Below are 24,783 nucleotides of genomic sequence, written 5' to 3' on the forward strand. Positions count from 1 at the left end.
CTGGATATAATATACAGATACCATACAGCATCACCCCTCCAGACTCCATGTCCACAGAAATCAACACACACACACGCATCCTCTTTAATATGACCCACGGATAGAACGCCGCCATCACGGTGAAGCCGATGCCGTGGTATGTTTTTAGAACTGCAGCCCGGTTCCCGTGTACGGCGCCGTTCTATCCAGGGGTACCGTGCTAGGTCTGAAGCACAGGAGGTGGGCCGGCTTGCCCCAGTGGGCGGAATCCCCCGCCTCCCTATGACGCGGCTCCATTGATTATAATGGAGCCCCGTCATAGAGGGGAGGGAATTCCCTCCCACTGGGGCAAGCCGGCCCGCCTCCAGTGCTTCAGACGCATTGTTGCATTGGTCAAGCACAGCAGAGCCGAGTTGTCGGTTACATTGGTCAAGCACAGCAGAGCCGAGTTGTCGGTTACATTGGTCAGGCAGAGCAGAGTTGTCAGTTACATTGGTCAGGCACAGCAGAGCTGAGTTGTCGGTTACATTGGTCAGGCACAGCAGAGTTGTCAGTTACATTGGTCAGGCACAGCAGAGCTGAGTTGTCGGTTACATTGGTCAGGCACAGCAGAGTTGTCAGTTACATTGGTCAGGCACAGCAGATCTGAGTTGTCGGTTACATTGGTCAGGCTCAGCAGAGCCGAGTTGTCGTTTACATTGGTCAGGCACAGCAGAGTTGTCAGTTACATTGGTCAGGCACAGCAGAGCTGAGTTGTCGGTTACATTGGTCAGGCACAGCAGAGTTGTCGGTTACATTGGTCAGGCACAGCAGAGTTGTCAGTAACATTGGTCAGGCACAGCAGAGCTGAGTTGTCGTTGCATTGGTCAGGCACAGCAGAGTTGTCGGTTACATTGGTCAGGCACAGCAGAGTTGTCAGTTACATTGGTCAGGCACAGCAGAGCGGAGTTGTCGGTTACATTGGTCAGGCACAGCAGAGCCGAGTTGTCGGTTACATTGGTCAGGCACAGCAGAGCCGAGTTGTCGGTTACGTTGGTCAGGCACAGCAGATCTGAGTTGTCGGTTACATTGGTCAGGCTCAGCAGAGCCGAGTTGTCGTTTACATTGGTCAGGCACAGCAGAGTTGTCAGTTACATTGGTCAGGCACAGCAGAGCTGAGTTGTCGGTTACATTGGTCAGGCACAGCAGAGTTGTCGGTTACATTGGTCAGGCACAGCAGAGTTGTCAGTTACATTGGTCAGGCACAGCAGAGCCGAGTTGTCGGTTACATTGGTCAGGCACAGCAGAGCCGAGTTGTCGGTTACATTGGTCAGGCACAGCAGAGCCGAGTTGTCGGTTACATTGGTCAGGCACAGCAGAGCCGAGTTGTCAGCACGGTAGGGACTGGTTCAGCAGTAGCAGATTTATATACTATACCAGGATGGGGGCACACACTCTCTCTCTCTCTCTCTCTCACACACACACACACACACACACACACACACACACACACACACACACACACACACTCACTCTCACTCTCACTCTCTCTCTCTCTCTCTCTCTCACACACACTCACACACACACACACACACACTCACTCACACTCACTCTCTCACACACACTTACTCTATGCAGGGAAGCTCCAGGACCCATTCAGTCTTCAGTGCTCCTCACACAGCGGCTCCTCCCCTCCCCCTCATGTTCCGACCTTGCAGCAGAGACGACGGCAGCCAGGGGTGATTCTAGCCTCTCTGCTGCCCGAGGCGAACTATAGAATGACGCCCCCCCCCCCCGTCAATCCGCCCACATTATAATCCACTACTGCCCCCCCCCCCACTGCTGTCCCCAATAAACATAATGTTTGGTCCCTTGCTGCACAGAGGATGTCAGGAGAGGAGGGGGCTAACTTTATAGGAGAGGTCCCAGCAGCACAGAGGATGTCACGAGAGGAGGGGGCTAATCCTATAGGAGAGGTCCCAGCAGCACAGAGGATGTCAGGAGATGAGGGTGCTAATCCTATAGGAGAGGTCCCAGCAGCACAGAGGATGTCAGGAGAGGAGGGTGCTAATCCTATAGGAGAAGTCCCAGCAGCACAGAGGATGTCAGGAGAGGAGGGTGCTGATCTTTTAGGAGATGGTCCCCCTCTTCCCCCCTTATAGATGGTCCCCCTCTTCCCCCCTTATAGATGGTCCCCCTCTTCCCCCCCTTATAGATGGTCCCCTCTCCCTTATAGATGGTCCCCCTCTGTTCCCCCCCTTATAGATGGTCCCCCTCTCCCCCCTCCCTTATAGATGGTCCCCCTCTCCCCCCTCCCTTATAGATGGTCCCCCTCTTTCCCCTCCCTTATAGATGGTCCCCCTCTTCCCCCCTTATAGATGGTCCCCCTCTCCCCCCCCCCTTATAGTTGGTCCCCCTCTTCCCTCTCTCCCCCCCTTATAGATGGTCCCCCTCTCCCCCCCCCCTTATAGATGGTCCCCCTCTTTCCCCCCCCTTATAGATGGTCCCCCTCTTCCCTCTCTCCCCCTCCCTTATAGATGGTCCCCTTTCCCTTATAGATGGTCCCCCTCCCCCCCTTATACATGGTCCCCCTCTCCCCCCTCCCTTATAGATGCCCCCTTATAGATGGTCCCCCTCTTTCCCCCTCCCTTATAGATGGTCCCCCTCTTTCCCCCTCCCTTATAGATGGTCCCCCTCTCCCCCTTATACATGGTCCCCCTCTTCCCCCCCCTTATAGACGGTCCCCCTCCCGCCCCTCCCTTATAGATGGTCCCCCCCTTATAGATGGTCCCCCTCTTTCCCCCCTCCCTTATAGATGGCCCCCCCCCTTATAGATGGTCCCCCTCTTTCCCCCCTCCCTTATAGATGCCCCCCCCCTATCGATGGTCCCCCTCTTCCCTCTCCCCCTCCCTTATAGATGGTCCCCCCCCCTTATAGATCGTCCCCCTCTTTCCCCCCTCCCTTATAGATCGTCCCCCTCTTTCCCTCCTCCCTTATAGATGGCCCCCTTCCCCCCCCTACCTTATAGATGGTCCCCCTCTCCCCCCCCCCCTGCACAGCAGATAAAACAAAAACAAAAAACAGCACACAACTCACCTGCCCTCCGTTCCCCCGTCGAGCCTCTCTGGTCTGGTCCCGGCTGATGTGCGGCTGCCCGGGGTGTCCCGTCCTGTCCCCGGCAGCGCGCGCATCACAGAGCTCCCCGTGCGCCTGTGCCTGTGACTTCCGGCGCACGGGGAGCTCTCTGATGCGCGCGCTGCCGGGGACAGGACGGGACACCCCGGGCAGCCGCACATCAGCCGGGGGACTAAGGCTGCATTCCCACGTTCCGTGATCCTGACGGATCACGGACGTGGAATGCATGTACTGGAGCCCCCCCGCCCCCGGGAAGTATCTGTAATGAGATGCTGTGAGCGGGGGAGACTGTATTCATAAGCGCCGCGCTGTAGTATCAGCACCGCGCGGCTGATTTAGTACAGCGCGGCGCTTATGAATACAGTCTCCCCCGCTCACAGCATCTCATTACAGATACTGCCCGGGGGCGGGGGGGGCTCCAGTACATGGTACAGTCAGGGCCGTTTTAATACATTGGTGGGCCCAGTGCACAGCCCTCAAGAGTGGGCCCCCCCTTACCTTTCTGCACATTGTATAATGTACTGAATTTGCCCCCACACTGTATCAAGAGCCCCAGTACATACAGTAGTTACCTTATAACACTATTTCCACCATTCAGTGATTACATATTACATAAAAACTGCACTAAACAAAACAGAAAGATATCACCATTGATACCATTACATAATACCGCCATACCATGACCCCTATCAGTACAAGCCTATAACAGAGTGAAGTTACATCCAGTGACTCACCGGAGGCGTCTTCTCCGATCAGAGTCTGTCACCTTTTCTTTTTCTCTCCATCCAGCCTGGGCCACCTTGAAGTCTTCTCCTGGCTGTGAATCTTCTCTCCAGAAACTGCCAGACAAATATTTTAGGCTCCAACACATACAGTAGTTAGGTCCCTTGTACCCCTATACAGTAGTTACACCCCTCTGTACTCCTACATAGTTACACCCCTCTGTGCCTCCATAGTTTTAAGGTGTCCCTGTAGTATATAGACCCTCATATGCTCCTCCAGTTATATACAGCCCTCCTGTGCGCTCCCCCATTAGTATATAGCCCCCCTGTGCACTCTCCCCAGTAGTATATAGCCCCCTGTGCTCACCCACAATAGTATATAGCCCCCCTGTGCTCTCCCCCAATAGTATATAGCCCCCCTATGCTCTCCCACAATAGTATATAGCCCCCCTGTGCTCTCCCACAATAGTATATAGCCCCCCTGTGCTCTCCCACAATAGTATATAGCCCCCTGTGCTCTCCCCCAATAGTATATAGCCCCCTGTGCTCTCCCACAATAGTATATAGCCCCCCTGTGCTCTCCCCCAATAGTATATAGCCCCCCTGTGCTCCCCCTCAATAGTATATAGCCCCCCTGTGCTCTCCATAATATATAGCCCCCTGTGCTCTCCCCCATAGTATATAGACCCCTGTGCTCCCCAATAGTATATAGCTCCCCTGTGCTCCCCAATAGTATATAGCCCCTGTGCTCCCCAATAGTATATAGCTAACCTGTGCTCCCCAATAGTATATAACCCCCTGTGCTCCCCCATAGTATATAGCCCCCTGTGCTCCCCCATAGTATATAGCCCCCTGTGCTCCCCAGTAGTATATAGCCCCCTGTGCTCCCCATAGTATATAGCTCCCCTGTGCTCCCCCATAGTATATAGCTCCCCTGTGCTCCCCCATAGTATATAGCCCCCTGTGCTCCCCCAAAGTATATAGCTCCCCTGTGCTCCCCCATAGTATATAGCTCCCCTGTGCTCCCCAATAGTATATAGCCCCCTGTGCTTCCCAATAGTATATAGCTCCCTTGTGCTCCCCAATAGTATATAGCTCCCCTGTGCTCCCCCATAGTGTATAGCCCCCTGTGCTCCCCCATAGTATATAGCTCCCCTGTGCTCCCCCATAGTATATAGCCCCCTGTGCTCCCCCATAGTATATAGCCCCCTGTGCTCCCCAATAGTATATAGCCCCCGTTCTCCCCCATAGTATATAGCCCCCTGTGCTCCCCAATAGTATATAGCCCCCGTTCTCCCCCATAGTATATAGCCCCCCTGTGCTCCCTGATAGTATATAGCTCCCCCATAGTATATAGCTCCCCTGTGCTCCCCCATAGTATATAGCCCCCCTGTGCTCCCCAATAGTATATAGCCCCCGTTCTCCCCCATAGTATATAGCCCCCCTGTGCTCCCCAATAGTATATAGCCCCCGTTCTCCCCCATAGTATATAGCCCCCTGTTCTCCCCCATAGTATATAGCCCCCTGTGCCCCCCCATAGTATATAGCCCCCTGTGCCCCCCCATAGTATATAGCCCCCTGTGCCCCCCCATAGTATATAGCTCCCCCTGCTATATAACATTGAAAAAAACAAACACTTTTACTCACCTGGGTCCACGCGTTCCTCTTCTCTTCCCTCCTGTGGCCGCACTTCCTGCGGTCACAAGAGGCTGCACTCCCCTTACCCTCGCGCCGACGCTCTAGTGACGTCGGGCGCTAGAGGGAGAGCGCGGCCTCTTGTGACCGCAGGAAGTGCGGCCACAAGAGTGAGTGACTGACAGGGAGGGAGCCAATGGCTCTCTCTCTGTCAGTGTCGCTGCTGCTGCAGCGCTGAAGCGCCGCAGCAGCAGCGGACGGGGGCAGCGGCGGACGGGGGGCCCCTGCAGGGGGCGCCATGGAGGGGTAAGTAGATTACCCATCCATGGCGCTCCCCCATGACAGGCTGGTGGCCGGAGCCCTGTGCGACCGCATTGGTCGCACATAGCAACGGCCGGCCTGCTCGGGGGGGGGGCCCCTTTAACCAGTGGGCCCGGTGCACGTGCACCATGTGCCCTCTGGTTAAAGCGGCCCTGGGTACAGTCAGTGGCGGATTATAATGTGGGCGGCCGCCCGAACCGCTCATATTATAATCTGCCACTGAATGCCGCCCCCATGAAGATAGCTGGTGGCGCCGCCTGAGGCAGACGATTCAGGTCGCCTCATCATTGCGGCGCCCCTGACGGCAGCCAGAGAAGTTTGTGAGATGGAAGGAGGGAGGGAGGAGAGAGGAGAGGGGGAGGCAGGAGGGAGGAGAGAGGAGAGGGGGAGGCAGGAGAGAGGAGAGGGGGAGGCAGGAGGGAGGAGAGAGGAGAGGGGGAGGCAGGAGAGAGGAGAGAGGAGAGGGGGCCCGCTGCATCTACCTGTGATCTGGGAGAGCACACAGGCCGGAAGTCACCAGCTCCACACGAGCCTGGGAGCTGCTGAGGAGGGGGCCGGTCCATTGTGGAGGGTGGGGGGGGATTCTGCAGCCCGGTCCACAGACAGTGCAGGGGGGAGGAGGGCCTAATGATTTTAGTTAAGTAGAAGGGGCCCCTTACATCTGCGGGAGCTCTCCCCTCTCCCTGCACTGTCTGTATACCAGGTTTCTCATAAAAGTGAAGTGTGTGGGAGACCCGGGCCCCCCCATAAGCCGGGCCCCATACACCTGTACTGCCAGTAATGCCCTGTTGGCGGCCCTGCACATGGGCAGATTCGTTAAGTTCAGCATGTAGCCTGAAAAAAAAAAAACTGCTGGAAAGTATTGCAAAGATTTAGTGGAGACCAGTACCTCATAGGTCAATTGTTTCTAGTGTGTTCCTGTAGAGTTTAATTCAGGTATTGATAAACATCCTTAAGTCTGCCAGAATCAACATATCACCAATGTTGCGCTGGCATCGACGATGCGAGATCTAACAGCCTGTGATTCAATATTTCTGCCACAGGATGTGATTCCATATCATCTGGGCAGAGCTGGACTACTGCGTAAACATTTGCTGTGTCACTAATAGAAATCACTTTGGACATGCGTACTGTATAGATAAATGTGGATATATAGTATGTCTCTTAAGGTTAATAAATTTATGTTAGGTTCTCTTTTACAGTATCCTTTTTAAATCACCCTGTATAATTATGAATACTGGAAAATATGCCAGCTAGTTTTCAAGGTCAAACAGTAGACCGCGCATTTGGCAAAATCGATTCCAATCAACTTGTTTTTAAAGCATTACTAAAAAGTGCACTCATACTGTATACTGAGAATAACTTTGCACAAAGTAGACACAGTAGCCTTGTATTACTTGTCTGTAGTCTCTGCTCTCTGTAAAAGCATCTAAGGTTAAAGCATCAACTGCAAACTAATTTGTTTACATGCTTTAGCATTACATAATAAATATGTGACCCAAGTGACAAGAGCTTAAAATGCCAGTGTCAGGACTGGCAAGCACAGACAGGACAGAGACAGTGGGCCCTGCATCTGAACTCACCCACTGACCCTACCTACTTGCCTCGGTCGACCCTAAATGGTCTCGGACAACCACAAAGTTGTTCCCTATGCTGCGTAAGTGAAACACAGAACAAGACGGACAGACAAACACAATCTAGAATAGTGGAACAATCCGGGTCAAACGACACGGGCAACGCAGTACAAAAATCAGTAACACAAGGGATAGTCAAAAGTCAGGCGGAGGTCAGAACACAAGTCAGGCAGAAAAGAATTAGGACGGTGTTCGCAGGAATAGGACAAGGGGAGCTGGGATCAGAAGTGAACCTAATAGCCAGCGATAACCCACTGGCTCTGACTTTACTTTATACTGGATCAGGAGCCCGGACCAGACACTGATTGGTCCGGTCTCCTGATTCCAGCAACTATACAGCTGCGGCGCTGCAGAACGATCTGTCACTCAGCCTGCACAGGAGCCGCATCAGCTGTGCCGGCCGACTGACTGTCACGTGAGACTGCGGCACCCCCGGTTACTAGGGGCATTGTCGGGTCTCCATGACGTCACTCGGCTCCGGCGGGCTGAGCGAAGGCGCGCTCTCGAGCCAAGAGAAGACGCTGCAGGAGCCAGGTCAGGTAAGTTCCTGACAGCCAGTCAGTACAGTGGTTTATGATATTTGTTAGTCATTCTTTGTTGTGTTAGCAGTTTGTCCTGCCAATGACTGTCCAGCATTACAGAGAACTTGGCTTAGTAGAAATAATCATAATCAACAAAATGTAATTTAAAATACATTCAGCAAACAAATTAGCAAGCATCGTAAGGATTTTAAAAAAAGTAATTAGTTTAGTTTTCTCTCAAAATATTTTGCCTATTTTTTACAGGGTTGCTTTAAAGGTGTATAGGACATGTACAAGGAGTATTTCTATAAACGGCATTTGAGCCTGTACTGCAAGACACCGACACTGTATGGCTCAGGATTATGGAGCTGAACAACCTGCTTGTGGCACATACTACTTGTGCTTCTACCTCCTTGCAACACATGAGCAAAACAGTGGGAGAACACTACAGCTAGCAATTACAGTACATTAGAGGGCAACCTCTTCCCCAACATGTAATGGTTGAATGGTTACCAATGCTGATGGTTACTAATTCTATTATTAACACAGCACCAACATACTTGCAGTGTTCTACAGACCTTGCAGTTATCCACTCTAGCTCCTGTCCCCATTGGGGCTCACACTCTAAATTCCAAATTTAGTGTGGAAGGAAAATTAAGTTTACAGAGGAAATCCACACAAACACAAAAAGAACCTACAAACTCCTTGCTGATGTTGCCCTTGGTGGTATTTGAACCCAGGACCTAGTGCCGATAGCCACTGATACTAAATCTTGCTTAAATTGCTACTACCTAGTAAACCTGAGTGTGCTTTTTCAACGTTGTTCCACATAAAGCGCAACATAGGCTATTAGTAAAGAATAATGTAGATTGTTATACTGATTGCAGTGCCATTTACGGATTATCTGTTGTCTTAATTTCTTCTTTCTTTCTCAGATGAAAGATTTATATAATCACTTGCCATGTGGACTTCTACTACTGTGGGATATGCTACTTAGTCTGTTTGCATCTACACACTTGTCTATAGTGACAGTGGCATAGCTACCATAAAGGAAGGCCATGCCACTGCTATGGGGCCACTCTGCTGCACTCTGACTGACAGAGCAACAAAGAAACTGGCTTCCTGTCCTGTCAGTCTCTCAATGGCCATAGGCAGCATTGCATCTCCAGCTACAAGAGGCCTCCCCCCCCACATACACTCATCTGTCCTGGTGCAGTTCCCCGGGATTCATTCACCTAGCTCTGGACACATCACTGGCGCTCATGCTTACTCATGTGTCAAGGAGCAGGGAGAACAATGGAATGTCTGTGGTCTGCGCCAAACCAGGTGAGTATGTTGACGGGGAATACAGGATTCATAGGACCCCATAGAGTTTTTTTCTATTGGGCCCTCATGAATCCTAGCTATGCCCCTGTACAGTAACCTAAGAACCTCAACAGGTTCTTGAGAGGCCACCAGTCAGCAACAGATCTCACACAGTTTTTAACACCAGTCTGTGTAGCGGCTCTTAACAGGGACCTCTATAACAGTCTTAACCATAGCTACTATAAGAATACAAGAGCAAACTCTGTAGTAACTCACAGCAGACTCTAATAGTATCTCAACAATAGGCCTTGCACCAGCTCACAGCAGACTCTGTAATATTATCTCAACAATAGGCCAAGTACCAGCTCACAGCAGACTCTGTAGCAACTCAAAGCAAACTATGTAATGGTCTCTCAGCAGCAGGCTCTGTAGCAACTCACAGCAGGCTCTGTAATAGTATCTCAACAATAGGCCATGCACCAGCTCACAGCAGACTCTGTAATATTATCTCAACAATAGGCTAAGTACCAGCTCACAGCACATTCTGTAGCAACTCAAAGTAAGCTATGTAATGGTCTCTAAGCAGCAGGCTCTGTAGCAACTAACAGCAGGGTCTGTAGTGACTTACTACAGGCTTTGAATGGCACCATAACTTGAACACAGAACAAGGTAGGTCTCACCAAAATAGGCACTAGTAACATGATCCTGGTTCAGTAATATTGACTAGTACTAAAATGCTCGGGTGCTCGTTACTCGAGATAAATATCTCCCGATACTCGTGTGCTCGTTTCGAGTAACGAGCCCCATTGAAGTCAATGGGAAACTCGAGCATTTTTGCAGGGGACCCAAGTTTGGTAGAGGGAAGGTTGTGTGAAAACCTTTCTACCTCAGAAAATGAGGAAAACACAATGGAAATGGACAGGAAACAGCAGGGGCAGCATGTATGGATGCCTCTGAGGCTGCCCAATAGCACCATTATGCCTAATGCTTGTCAACAGCCTGGTTAAAACAGAGGTAGGCATATGAACCACCCAAAAACTCAGCCTGACACAGCATGGCAGTAAGAACACAGTAGACCATTAAAACAGAGGTAGCATATGAACCACCCTAAAATTTAGCCTGACACAGCATTGCGGTGAGAACACAGGAAACCATTTAAACAGAGGTAGCATATGAACCACCCTAAAATTCAGCCTGACACAGCATGACTGTGAGGAAAGAGTGACCAAGGTAGAAGCAGTAGCCAGTGAGCCTCCCAAAAATTAAACCAGGCACAGCATGGCAATGATGACACAGAGAACCAATGAACCAGACACAGCAGCGGGATGGTGAAGCTAATGATGACGGCATCGCCGCTGACCATCTGTGTTGACTCTTCAAAGGGGTCCATTACCCCAGGTTTTTACAGGTCGTGTGAAAACCTGTCAACCTCAGAAAATGATGGAAACACCACGGAAATGGACAGGAAACAGCATGCATGGATGCCTCTGAGGCTGCCTTATCGCACTATTACGCCAAATTATGGGCAACAATATGGCAGTGATCACACATTGAAGGATTAAAACAGGTAGCATATGAACCCCAAAATTTAGCCTGACACAGCCTGGCAGTGAGAACAGAGGGAACCATTGAAACAGAAGTAGCATATGATGAACCACCCAAAAACTTTGCCTGACACAACATAGCAACATACAAAAAAGGTAAAAGGTACTAATGAAAGGATGGCAGAGGACCCCCATAAGATGACATCCACAGAAAATATGGTTCGAAATGGAGAAGACAAGGATGCTAAATTGGATTTGACTTTGAATTTGACTGCAGCAGTTGGGGTAACATTCCCTGCATCATGTGACTCCCCATTTCTCCCCCCACCACTGTTTCAACTTTGAATTTGACTGTAGCAGTTGGGGTAACATTTCCTGCATCATGTGACTCACCAACTCTCCCCACTGCTGTTTTGAGTTTGAATTTGACTGTAGCAGTTGGAGTAACATTCCCTGCATCATGTGACTCACCACCTCTCCCCCCACCCCTGTTTTGATTTTGAATTAAAATTTTACTGTAGCAGTTGGAGTAACATTCCCTGCACCTCTCCCCCCACCACTGTTTTTATTTTGAATTTGACTTTGACTGTAGCAGTTGGAATAACATTCTCTGCATCATGTGACTCACCACCTCTCCCCCCCACCCCTGTTTTGATTTTGAATTTGACTGTAGCAGTTGGAATAACATTCCCTCTCCCCCACCGCTGTTTTGATTTTGAATTTGACTTTGACTGTAGCAGTTTAAGTAACATTCCCTGCATCATGTCATGTTCATGGGGTATCGCTGTCTCAGCACAATACTCAACATAACTGCAAAACTGATGTGGCTCAGGCATCCTGGTTTTAATTCCTTGAGGATCTGGCAATTGTCTCATGCAAAGGAATCATCACTTAAGGTCCTGCCTTACTAATTATGTGCTGCCAAACAACTAGAATTGTCATTTGTTTCTTTAGTTTGAGCAGCGTCTGATTTTTTTTCCTTTTTCCTCTTTTGTTTTGTTATCATTTTATGCCAGCAGGTCTGTATATAGACACACACTTAAGAACAGAATACTGACAAAGTTTACCACTCGGTTTAAAAATTGTAAGAAAAAAAGAGTGAGAGAGAGACAAACACAGAATTAGAGAGCAAAGTTTGCATTGTTCATTGTAGCACTATTTGGTAATAAAAGAAACACATGTTTGTGCATTTTTGAAGATCCTTCTTGTATTTCATTTGAAAAGATGTGCAAGGTCAGCTTCTTTCACTTTATTTCCCCTGTTTTTGAAAGGCAATTTTCTGCCATGTTCTGCCCCTTCACAGCCAGAGGAGTATGTATCTCCTTACAGTGCAAGGATCTGCAGGCCCCTGTGGCAGGGAATGGGCAGACAAAAACAATAATCCACTCTTAAGGAGAAAGATATTGCCGCAACCTTTGGACAATTTCCAGAGTTTTGTATGACTGAGCATCATCTTTCCAGAATGAGCAAAACACTGTGCAGTCTTTGTTATGATTTTGTAATAAATTTGTAATAAATTTGTAATAAATGTGCTCAGACTAAGGGAAGGGTCCAGAAAAGAGTTCCTGGGAGCATGGTGGTGGTGTTGGATCTGTATATCTTCTTTCCTTGGAGGGGCTAGGCTGTTGGGAAGGAGGATGAGATGCTGGTGCAAGGGTTCCACTCCCTTGGGTAGCGTGGGGGGACTGCGTGGAAGACTGGGTGGTGGATAAGTTACTGGGCGCATTATCTGCTATCCACGTCAGCACCTGTTCACTCTGCGGTTTCAATAGTGGTGTACCCTGGGACCCCGTAAGTTGCAAGAAGAAGCTATGGATTGGATGTCTGCGGTGTGCCACTGCTCCCTCCGAAACGGGTCCTGCTGTGTCACCCTGCCCAGAATCACGGCCTCTGCCTACTGCATCGCTTGGAACCCCAAGCCCACGCCCTCGTCCTTGACCCTTACCTCTTGGCTTCACCATTTTATGGACACTGCACAGTCAAAACTGAAATAGCTGCACTACAGATCACAGCAAACCAAGAAAAAATATTACTTAGACTACTTTTTGAGGTAGTTGTATAGAGTCTGTGTGTAAGTGCTGCTATATGGTGTATAGCAGCACTTACACAGGGCAATTAGCAGTTAGCTTGGATATGCCCACAGTAAGAAATACAGAAATAAGAAAATTTATTGGTGGTCAGGTCCCACTACTTTTTGGGAGGCTGTTGCATACAATCTGTTGGTGGCTCCACCTATACACTCTGTGACACCCCCTTTACACTGTGCAAGCAGTAGTGAACTTAAATATGACTTGAGTAAGAAATACAGAAATCTGAAAATATACTAGTGGTCTCAATAGTTTTTGGTGGGCTGTGGGATACAATATAGTGATGGCTGCACTAATACACTTGGTGACACCCCCTTTACACTGTGCAAGCAGTAGTGAACTTAAATATGGCTTGAGTAAGAAAGAGAGATATCTGGAAATATACTAGTGGTCCCAATAGTTTTTGGGGGGCTGTGAGATACAATCGGGTGGTGGCTGCACACATACACTCTTTGACACCCCCTTGCAATGAGCAGTGAAGTTCTATGCAGGTGTACTACAAATCACAGCAATACAATGTACTACAGCAGCACCACCAGCCACAAAATCATAAAAGAGTACTGACTACTGAGCACTTCTTAGGGGTCTGTATGCAACACCTAATGTCCCCTTTCTGCCAGCAGCCGATCACCACAGTGTGCTCCTGAAATCGTGGTAGCTGCACTGCAAGTCCCAGCCAGCAGTCTGTAGTGATACAATTTAAAAATAATTTGAAGCCCTTACAAGGGCTGTTTGTATTGCTAGTATTCCCTGCCTAATGGAACACAAATTCCCTCCCTAACACTCTCCCTGACCAGCAGCAGCTCTGTCCCTGATCTCTTCCAGCATACATGTGAGCCAGGTCTCGCCAGCCAGCTTTTTATATGGCAGGGTCATCTGATTTGGCCAACCAATCGCTGCTATTGACATGTATGGGTCCCACGTGATCGCAGGATGTACTAAAGAGTCTCCTGGATATTTATTGGCTGAGAAATAGCGCCCAAATTTACAGGAAACGGATGATGAGATTTTCATAAGTATCGCAAGATGCTCGTCCGAGTAACGAGTACCAACGAGTACCCTAGTGCTCGAACGAGTACCAAGCTCGGATGAGCATGCTCGCTCATCACTATTGACTAGCAACATTGAGTTTCATTTTATCAAAGAGTGTTATATGATACTGCAGCTTAATCAATGACACTTTTTAATCTAGTAGCTGATGGACAGTGGAATTTCTGCTTTTCTTAAAAATAACACTGTGAATGGCTGATGACTCTTAGTAAAGAAACAAAAGGATTAACTTTTGAAACAGGTACAAAAATTCTCTTTTCTGTATTGAATAAACTTTCTGGTACCAACCTAGATGACTGTAGTGAGGTACATTGTTAGGACACTAAGGAGGACAGATCATTAGGCCCCTGAATGCATTTATGCTTACATAATATGTATATTTAATCAATTCATCAGCGTTTTAAATTTATTCTCACATCCGAACACATTTAGAAGCATCCATCAATTAATCTCATCTTCCACAGGTTCCCTCCTCATTAGAGTGCAGATACTTTATTTAGACATGGCTGTGATCAACCATGCGTCCTAAATATATTCCAAGTACATTTTAGCATTCAACAGATTTTTTTTATAGCAAGTTTTCAGTATTGCTTGATGCTAGTGGCTTCAATCATTAGTCTGAACTGCAGAAACGGAAAGGTGGTTGCAGTCATTACCACATCGGAGGTGAATAATGAATTACTTGAACTTGTCAGATGTAATAATCATGGTGCCTTTTCAGTACGAAAATAATCCTTCTACATACTGGAGATACAGAGGATTTCACTTTTTAGCTTGGAAGTGTTCTTTCATCAACTTGTCACTATTAGTTGCCTTGAAAACCATTTGAGAACGAACAAGTTTTTAGCTAAACCATTATGTAAAAATTCAATATTTAGCTTGGGCTTGGGTATAGAATTCTTCCTATAAATATGAGTTTTAATTGTTGTAGACATTTGGTTTTTACATTTAGATTAGTTAACTGGCTTCAACTTTGGGTAAAATAAGCAGGAAAAATATACATCACATAGTGATGTAATATATGCAGAATACTTTTTTTGTACTGCATATTCAATTTGTAAAACACACTGAAGTTATAAGATTTCTTCATCAGATTAAGTCCCATTAGGTTACAGTATCAAAATATTACTTATGGGTCAAGGTGGCGGGAAATTGTTGTTTTTCAAAGGTTATTGTTTTATTGATATGCACCATTGTTGGGAAAAGCCAACATTAGCCACGTTTAGTGATACTGAACTTTGGATAGTGCTATACGCTAAGCTATATTCATATGTCTTGCCGTCTGATACCATGGGACAGGGAAGGGTGGGATGAGCTTAAATTGGGAAGGCTCTAAGTTGGGAGAAGCAAAGTAGGTGACGGGGAGATTTCAAAATGGCTAAGAAAAGTAACTAAAGTTAAAGTGCACGGCAGCACTGATTGGCTGAATGGGACCGGAGCAAGGACCTCACATGCAGCCGCGGTGCAGAGCAGGTAATGCTCTTGGTGGCAGGCTGCGGGGCTGCGGGCAGCGGGGGGTTAACCAACATACTCACAGCGGGATGTCATTGGATGGCATTGGATCCGCAGAGGATTTTGCGGCGAATTCGCAGCGTGAAATCCACTGCGTGATCCGTTACGTGTGAAGGCACGTGGGAATGGTAGTTGGGGTTCCTAAGGATTGAAAATCACAAGCCATGAGTGGGAAAAATGTTTTAACTTGTCCCATAGTTATTTAATAGGATCCATCATATAGTGATATCTGGGTTGGAGTTATATGATACTAATTGCAGACTTGTGTTGTGATGTGCTGATATATCCAGTTATATACATACTTATACAGAGAAAAACACCCCTTATACAATCTATTGACAATCTATTTGTGAAGTGACAGTTCACTCAGCTAATCACTGGGATCAGAAATGGCCCCTCTTGGCCAGTGATTGGCTTAGTGGACTGTCACTTGGACAGTGATTGGCTTAGTGGACTGTCACTTCAGATGTGCCAGCTGTGTGGGTGGTTAACACTCAAAACAGTCAGGAGGACACTGGGTGAACCTGAAGTATAATGTTTATTATTTTACACATACACTTTTATCAGCAAGGGTTGTAGGGACATTGCTAAGAATGTCAGTGCAGCACTTGTTGTGCATTCATGCCCCAACCTGCTGATTGTGTTATAAAACTGTAAAGCAAGAATAACTGAATCTGGAGATCTCTTCTTCCTGGGAATACAGGTAAATAATTTTAGGGACAATCATAGAGAAGAATTATAGCGACAAAGGACGATCTCCAGACAAAGCAAAACAGGACATGTTTATCATGGGTTATGTTTACCCTAGACAATGGGGACAACACTATTGAGGGCATGTATTTGTAACAAGGCTGCAGCTTTCACCATTCAAGTCTTCTCTAATAATATATACACAGTGCTTTTATGTATTTTTCTAGTGGACATTCACTTGTACACCTTGTTCCTGAAGATAGATTTGACATTTTTTAATATTCACTTGTACTATTATGTTATACAAAGTTTGTTGAAAGTGCAGTGCCTAGTAATGCATTGTTACTTTGTTTCCCAATTAACACGGTTTACCACAATTTCTGAAGCTATGGAAACAGAATAAGAAATTAATGTTGCAGAAAATGGATGTTGAAATTATAGATAGATTTGTTTTACTGTAGATAGGATGTAATATAATATAATGCAAATTAAGTTTATTACAAGGCAACAATAACTCATATTGAGTCTACCATGAATACCATAGTCATACCTGTAGTCATAGTTATACCTGTATACAATGTATTTTATATCTACCACAAAAAATAAATAAATAAATAAAGTTAATTCAGGAATCTGGCCTGGGTCCTATTTAGGGGTCTACTCTGGGGATATGAAAGTGTCTAGAGATCTGGTCTAAATATTAATTTAGGAATCTGGATTTATATTCAGGCTAAAGACAAGAATAAAGTTAAATAAAACATTTTAAAAATCAGGCTACATTTTAGGGTATTATTTGTTGGTAGTATTTTAGGTTCTCGTATGGAAACATTTTGTATGCATTAACCTCTTAAGGACCCATGCCGTACGGGTATGTCATGGAATCCTGTCGCTTAAGGACCCATGCCGTACGGGTATGTCATGGAATCCTGTCGCTTAAGGACCCATGGCGTACCCGTATGGCATGTGAGCTGAGCTCACTTCAAAGCATGTGGGCACCGGCGGCTATATGCAGCCAGGTCCTCACTGTTAATGTTGGGCCGCCACGATCACGCTACCGCCTGACATTAACTCCTGCAGTGCCGCGGTCAGCACTTACATCAGTGGCAGGACTGTCCTGTCACTGACCGATCGGGAGCAGTCACGTAGGCAGGCTCTATGCAATGATCGCAGATTACATTGGCTAACAGCCCCCCACACTGTCCCTACCTACTTGCTGTGCAGGTCCTAAATGACCATCCGCAACTGGGTGGCATTACGCTGCAGTAAGTGCAAACACAAAACAAGACAAACTAACACAATAAAGAATGGTCGGCGGGCAAGGTTGGCAACAAACGGGCAGCAGAAGTACAGAGTCAGAATCCACAAGCAAAGTCGAGGTCACAAAATCCAGGTCAGAAACACTAATAAACACGGAATGGAGATACAAGGAAAAGGTACAAGGAACTATATGCAATAACAGACAGTAAACAAGGTACACGGTGAAACAGAAACCAGAGACAATAACCAGGTAACTAGAGGACAAGGCAAGAAACACTGAGGACAAGCAAGGCACACTGAGGACTAAAGGAGAACACTGAACCAAAAGACAAAGAAGGTAATAAACAAGCAAGGGATAAGGAAACCAGGAATACAGACAATCTGAGGAAAGGCAGAATCTGACAGACAGACAAGCTGGACAAAGCTATCAAGAGCCCTGAGTGAAGGGAGAGGCACAGGTATAAGGGATCAGAAGTCCTGGACTCCAAGCTTATAGGTGGAGCAGGAGAAACACACAAGAAATCACAGAGAGCCAGAGTTGAGGAGACCTGTCCATCACAACACAGCAGATAACAATCAGTGAACAGACCACAGCAAGGAAAGTGCAGGGAGAACTAAGAAAACATGGACCGGAACACAGATGACATAGGCAAAGAACATAGTAAAACCAGGAACGGATTAATGCCAAAAGCGCAGTCTTTGGCGCAGAGGTCGGATCTTCAACGCAGAGGATGGCACTGATGCCTTTTCAGGCGCGATCACGACAACACCTGTTCCTGAAAAAACCAAGCTGGAAAAATAAAAGGGTTATGTCTCTTAGAAGACGAGGAAGAAAAAGCGAAAACGCTAAATTGATAATTGTCCCGGGCCTTAAGGCCATTTTGGGCTCTGTTCTTTAGGGTTTAAGTGGGTGTAATTGTACTGTATGAGTACATTATAGACACTATGGGGGAGAGTAATCAAACATGGTGTAAAGGGAAACTGGCTCAGTTGCCCATAGAAACCAATCAGATTCCACTTTTCATTTCACACAGACTCTTTGGAAAATGTAAGGTGGAATCTGATTGGTTGCTAGAGGCAACTGAGCCAGTTTCCCTTTACACCATGTTTGATAAATCTCCCGCTATGACTGTAATCATCCATCCATGTGAATGAAATTTTATGCAGTGTGTCTTATCCAAGTACCTTCTATATATTTAAGTCTGTTAAACTTCTCCTTGACAAATTCCTAAGTTATGTCTCTGCTTGCTATTATCTTGTAACTTTTCAAATTCTACCATGCCTTGCCACTGACAGGCAAGGCTATACTCAAGTTCTTTTGTTTTATATTGTATCAAATATTGACAACATTCCCTTGCTTTTTATTTATCTGAAAAATGTGGCCATATCTTGGATAAAAGCCGACATTCCAAAGTGAATGCTTGTGAAAATTGGAGTAGTTGCTCACTGCAGCCAAACAGCAAACTACATGTCATGTATCACATGCAGTATACTGTATATAGTACAAGATAATTAGATAAATTATGTAGATCAGAGGCAATATAACTTCATAATTGATGACTATGTGGCTTCATACATTGCCTTTAATGTTCACACACTGTAAAATAAGGGTAAAATCCAACCCTAATTCGCAGGTAACAATAAAGCCATATTTTTAATAATCAAAATAATGTACTCCATTGACGTTGAAGGGAAATTGGATGGCAGTGCACACACTGTATACAATAACAGCCATAATGAACTACGACTAAATAATGAACATGCTTATTATGTACTACCTGCTTTTGCAAAATACAACCGACATTTTTTTTCCATATATTCACACATCTATTTTATTTTAACTCAAAATGATGGACGTAATTTCCTTCTATTTCACTGTGTGTGAATCTAGCTTCAAGGTGAACGTGTGAACAGAAAGCATCATATTATTTAAGTTTATATAAATTTTCGAGTCTGCACAATACTATTGTCTCCTATTTGGTCCTATATTGTCCATTTGGTTGCTGTAAAGTATATTTCAAAATGCTGTTAACAGAGCAGAAGCTCAAACAATATGACTACTGTTGTAACAAAAAAAAGAGAAAGAACAAGAGAGAGAAAGAGAGAGAGAGAGAGACATGAAAAAACGGTAAAAATTTCCTTCCTAGATGTTTTTATACTGAGGAATTAGGTTCATGGAAATAGTAAAGTGGGAAGCTTTGCCACACAACTTGAGCCATTTGCAAAGGAAATATGAAACATTTAGCTTAAAGTACCTATTTCCTGTCAGCAATTAGTGCACATTAGAATAATAGGCCACACTGTTTGGAATATCCATTGCAATACTTTGCCTGATGTCTGTCAATGTTAGTGACAGACATTCAACACATGTAGGCCATAGGTTCACTAAAGTATAATTAACAGCGATCTTTATGATACATAAGGGACAAGACTTATTTAACCAGTGGGACAAAGAAATCATGTTTACACAGGCAGGCTCTTTTTTTGTTAGCTGTAACAATTTGACATTAAGGTTCTATTAGAAAAAAAATAAATATGACCAGACAAACACATTTGTGTAGAATACAAAGTTGACTCTAATATTCAAAATTTTCAATGCCTTTTTTTTCTAGTATTTTAAACATAGAATACCTATGTGTAAAAAGACTTAAAAACACCATGTTTTTTTGTTTTTTTAAAGCCCCTGACTAAAAATGTAACCAATCAAATTTCTTTGTATGTACTGTTTTTTTATACCTCAATATACCTGCAATACTTTAGGCAAAAAAACAAACAATCCACTACGGAAAACAATACATCAACTCCTAACTCGTGAAGTAATATTTATCCAGTGTATGAATGATAAATGTTTGATCACTTGTGGCACCATTAGTGGAGATCCATGATTACTAGAACATGATTACAGTTAGGAGAACTTTCAAAAGGAGTGGCAGTCATGCATGTGCTCTGCCACACATGTTCAGGTTTTTAATTGCAATTATTGGCTCAAAAAGCCAGAACTATGTCATAAATAAAAAAACGTGTATAAAAGAAAAAATGAGAATTCTCTTTTCAAAGTCATTCCAGGCTTTGTATTCAATAATTGCAATTAAAATCCAAACATATGAACATACCCTTAAACGGGCATTCCCCTCAAAATTATTTTTGCATTAATACGTTGCCCACCCATAGCTCTTCATATTTCCAATATCAATGTATTATGGATTCTGCACAGTTTTGCTGTTATCTAGGTGCATTCACCCCCACCAAACACATAGAATCATCAAATCTCAGTCCAACCTGTCACCGCTTCCTGCTCCTGGCCCCCACCCTCCATGTCGGCATCATGTGTCCTCCCTCTCTTCAATGGGCTGGGTTAGCCAAACTGAAGTGACTGAGGACACTGAGGGGGATGGCTGCTGTAAGAGAGGGAGACACGATCAGTGCAGCTGTCACTCTCCCCCCTCTAACAGCAGCCACCCCCATCACCGCAACCCCCCGTCACCATCTCACTCGGCACCCCCAGTCACCCGTGGCTCACTCACGCCGCTCACCCGCGCCGGCACCCAGGTGCACAGATCCGTCTCACCATCTCACTCGGCACCCACCGTCACCCGTGGAGAAAGAGGCATCTCAGTATTTCTGCACCGCGCAAAGAGCATCACTCACAATGTAACAGAACAGATGGTACTATCAGACATGTAACACAACCATTACTACGTCACAAGGTAACTATCAGTGTACAATGAAATCCCAGCTTCTGAGGACATCACATAGGAGACGTGCTGGCAGCCATGTCTAAGGGCAAACTGGGCAAGTGACTGGTTGTGAGACCACTGCCCTTTTATCATGTTGCATACTTTCGTACCACACATGCACACATCCTTATGCACGCATAAACACTGGTTTATGAATGTACGCAGTGTAATCTATGGTAATGGTAAAGGGTCCTGCACCATATAAGAAAACAAAGCATCACAGTAACCTATGGCATTCACCCCCTGTCATCCACGGATCACTCGTGCTGGTCACCCGCAGCGCTTACGGGCGGCAGCCCCCCAGGTGGGCTCGTTCGTGATACCGGCAATCTCCCCCGTTACGGTTGTGCACAGATCCGTCTCACCTGCGGCAACTATCCCCCCCCCGCGTCACCCACCGTGCGCTCACTCGCGGCCCCCCAACACCCCCCGCAGCTCACCTGTGCATGGCCCTCGTATTAGTTCTGCTACACCATCTCAGCTCTGCTACACCATCTCACTATCTCAGCTATGCTACATCATCTCGCATCTCAGCTCTGCTACACCATCTCAGCTCTGCTACACCATCTCACCATCTCAGCTCTGCTACACAATCTCAGCTCTGCTACACCATCTCACCATCTCAGCTCTGCTACACCATTATCATCTCAGTTTTGCTACGCCATCTCACCATCTCAGCTCTGCTACACCATCTCAGCTTTGCTACAGCATCTCACCATCTCCGCTCTTCTACGCCATCACCATCTCAGCTCTGCTACACCATCATCATTGCCATCACCATCTCAGCTCTGCTACTTTACCATCATCAGGCATAAGCATTTCATGATGGGAAATGTAGTTTCCTATCTTGATAATAGACAGTCTTTTAGAAAAACTTGTAACTCAGGAACGGCAGCAGCTAGAAAGATGGGAGATGGCTCTAAATACTCAAGGGGACTTGGTGAGTAAGACCAGCTAGATCTGGGAGCATTGCATTTTTTTTTTGCTCTTGGGGGAATAACCCTTTAAGCAATCGAGTGTGGTGCATGGCTGGTGCATGGTTATGTCATAATTAATCGCTAAAAACATAAAATAGCACTTTGACATATTAGGCATAGAATAAGGGGTGTAAAAAGTTTAAGCTTTTTTCTCATTTCTGGTAACACATAACATTCAGTTTATAAAATGATATCGCAGACAATAATGTTAATTCATAGGGAAAATGAAGCAACCACCTTTAAGATATACTTTACATAGTATAAAACTATGAAAACCAATTGTTATTACATTTCACTTTACTGTGAAATTTTATTAGTGCTATTAGGCAGCAAATATTTTTTGGGATGGGGTCCCTAACAATCAGACATTTACTACCAGCATATAGGTATTAAAAACAAGTTGCTGGAAACAACTTTTAGCCTATATTCACACAAAGTAAAATAAAAGCAAAATACAGCCATAATTTGAAATGAATATTGAGCATGTTTATTATTTGGACAGCTGTAATCAATTATGGGCAATATTTTATATAGTGTATGCACTGTCCCGTTAACGTCAATGGAGTGTTGTCATGTACTGTATGCCTTGTGTCTTTGCTCTCTGTCTGCTGAATCTGTCTACTATTGCTGTTTAAACCAAAGCCTCTATTACATGGGCAATGATGAGGAGCAAAGGAGCGCTGTCTACGCATCGACAGCAAGCAGGTGAGAGCTGGAAGGGGGCAAAGAGGGGCAGGGGGCCGCAGGGAGTTGTAGTGGGGCTGCCCGGGTGATTTCTAGATTGTCCGGGCAGCCCATAGAGGATATCGGTGATATGTTTCCGTAGCTCCATGGAATAGGGGCGGCTGTCGCTGTTATCCTTGTCGTTTGTCAGCCGACATCATTCAGGTCGGCTGATCAGGTTGACTTCTATTACACCAGAAGATTATCGGCTGTAACGGCCGATATCAGCCAAATATGTCCGATAATCGTTTAGTGTAATAGGGCCTTAATTTCAGTGAATGAAATTATAGTACAGCCCATGTACATAAGTAGTATAGGTAGCATGGACATAGTTTATGAGGAAAAAAGGCAGCATTTTTTTTTCTATTTTCTGTTAAGTCTAATACAATTAATTTAAAAATAAGTCTTCTATGACATTTTTTTTTAAAATATAGATATTTAGATATATGTTCCTGCAAGTTTAAATTGCAATTTTGAATGTTTTCTATTGCTTCACACTGTACTATTATTTACACTTCAGTATGATGTCATTGCACACAATACTGTAAATGGGAATAATTGGCGCCTCACACACGATTAGTACATTTACTCGGTGGTGAAATATATTTTAATGAGTCAGCGTAACAACTAAACTGTCACAGCATGATGGATTATTAAGACTAATTTGACAGTTTGTATGTAAGGAGTCAATTAAGAAACCCACATGCATTCCTCTCTGCCCAAATAATCAGTTACAAATAAACCAGGGATTTGTTAACAGGAAGTAAGTTAAGAAGTTTTAGTAGCAAAAATTTCAGCAATAAAAAAAAAGTTTTCTTGTCTCAACTGGCTACTGTCTTACAACAAAGGCCATGTTTTTTTTTAAGATTTCAAAGCATAACTTCTTAAAGAGTACTCCAGCGAAAATTTTACTTTCAAATCAACTGCTGTCAGAAAGTTATACAGATTAGTAATTTATTTCTATTTAAAAATCTCGTCTTCCCTTACATATCAGCTGCTGTATGTCCTGCAGGAAGTGGTGTTTTATTTTTAGCCAGACACAGTGCTTTCTGCTGACATCTCTGGCTGAGACAGGAACTCTCCAGAGTAGGAGAGGCTTTCTATGGGGATTCCCATAGAAAATCTCTCCTGCTCTAGACAGTTCCTGTCTCGGCCAGAGATGTCAGCAGAAAGCACTGTGTCTGGCTAAAAATAAAACACCACTTCCTGCAGGACATACAGCAGCTGATATGTAAGGGAAGACGGGATTTTTAAATAGAAATAAATTACTAATCTGTATAACTTTCTGACACCAGTTGATTTGAAAGAAAAAGATTTTTGCTGTTGTCAGTCTGCCATGTTACAGGTATATGGTACAGGGGTGTTCCTGTGGGTAAGGGAGCCGCACGGCATACATGCATGACATTTGTATCTAGCTGCTAATTTGGGGCATTTATCACCATTGTGGTTTCTATCTGAGGTGACTGCTAGTGAATATTAAGCACTATTTGCACTTTATAGATTACCTTCAGCACCTCATATTATTTAACCCTGTATGAACTATGTAAATTTCCTGATTTTTCTTACATGTTTTGCCTTTGTTATGTCTGTCTATTGCACATTGCACTTTGTAACACACGCTACTAACTGGCCAAAACATGTTTTAGTTTTTTTCCAACAATTTCATGCATGAACCGTGTGGCTTCCCCTTTCCTTGTGTTTGTATTGTCGGTCCTTTGTAGTCCTCCTCCTTGTATGTTCATATTATGTAATTGTGTGTTTTTTAAATCGTGTCTGTTTATAATAATTGCTTCAAATAAACTTTATTAATGATTAATTTATCTGTAGTGGGCTCAAATATCTCTTCCATGTGAAGGAAGTATTCTTTGGTGGTATATATGCAATAGATTATGGTTTTGAGCATTATTGGGTGTCCCTTGTAGACTAAAGAAAATTTTTTGTTTTTTTTTTGGCAAAGGGTTGTTTTTGGTTCTAC

The sequence above is a fragment of the Dendropsophus ebraccatus genome, chromosome 3, assembly GCF_027789765.1.
Source record: "Dendropsophus ebraccatus isolate aDenEbr1 chromosome 3, aDenEbr1.pat, whole genome shotgun sequence".
NCBI classification, from domain to species: domain Eukaryota; kingdom Metazoa; phylum Chordata; class Amphibia; order Anura; family Hylidae; genus Dendropsophus; species Dendropsophus ebraccatus.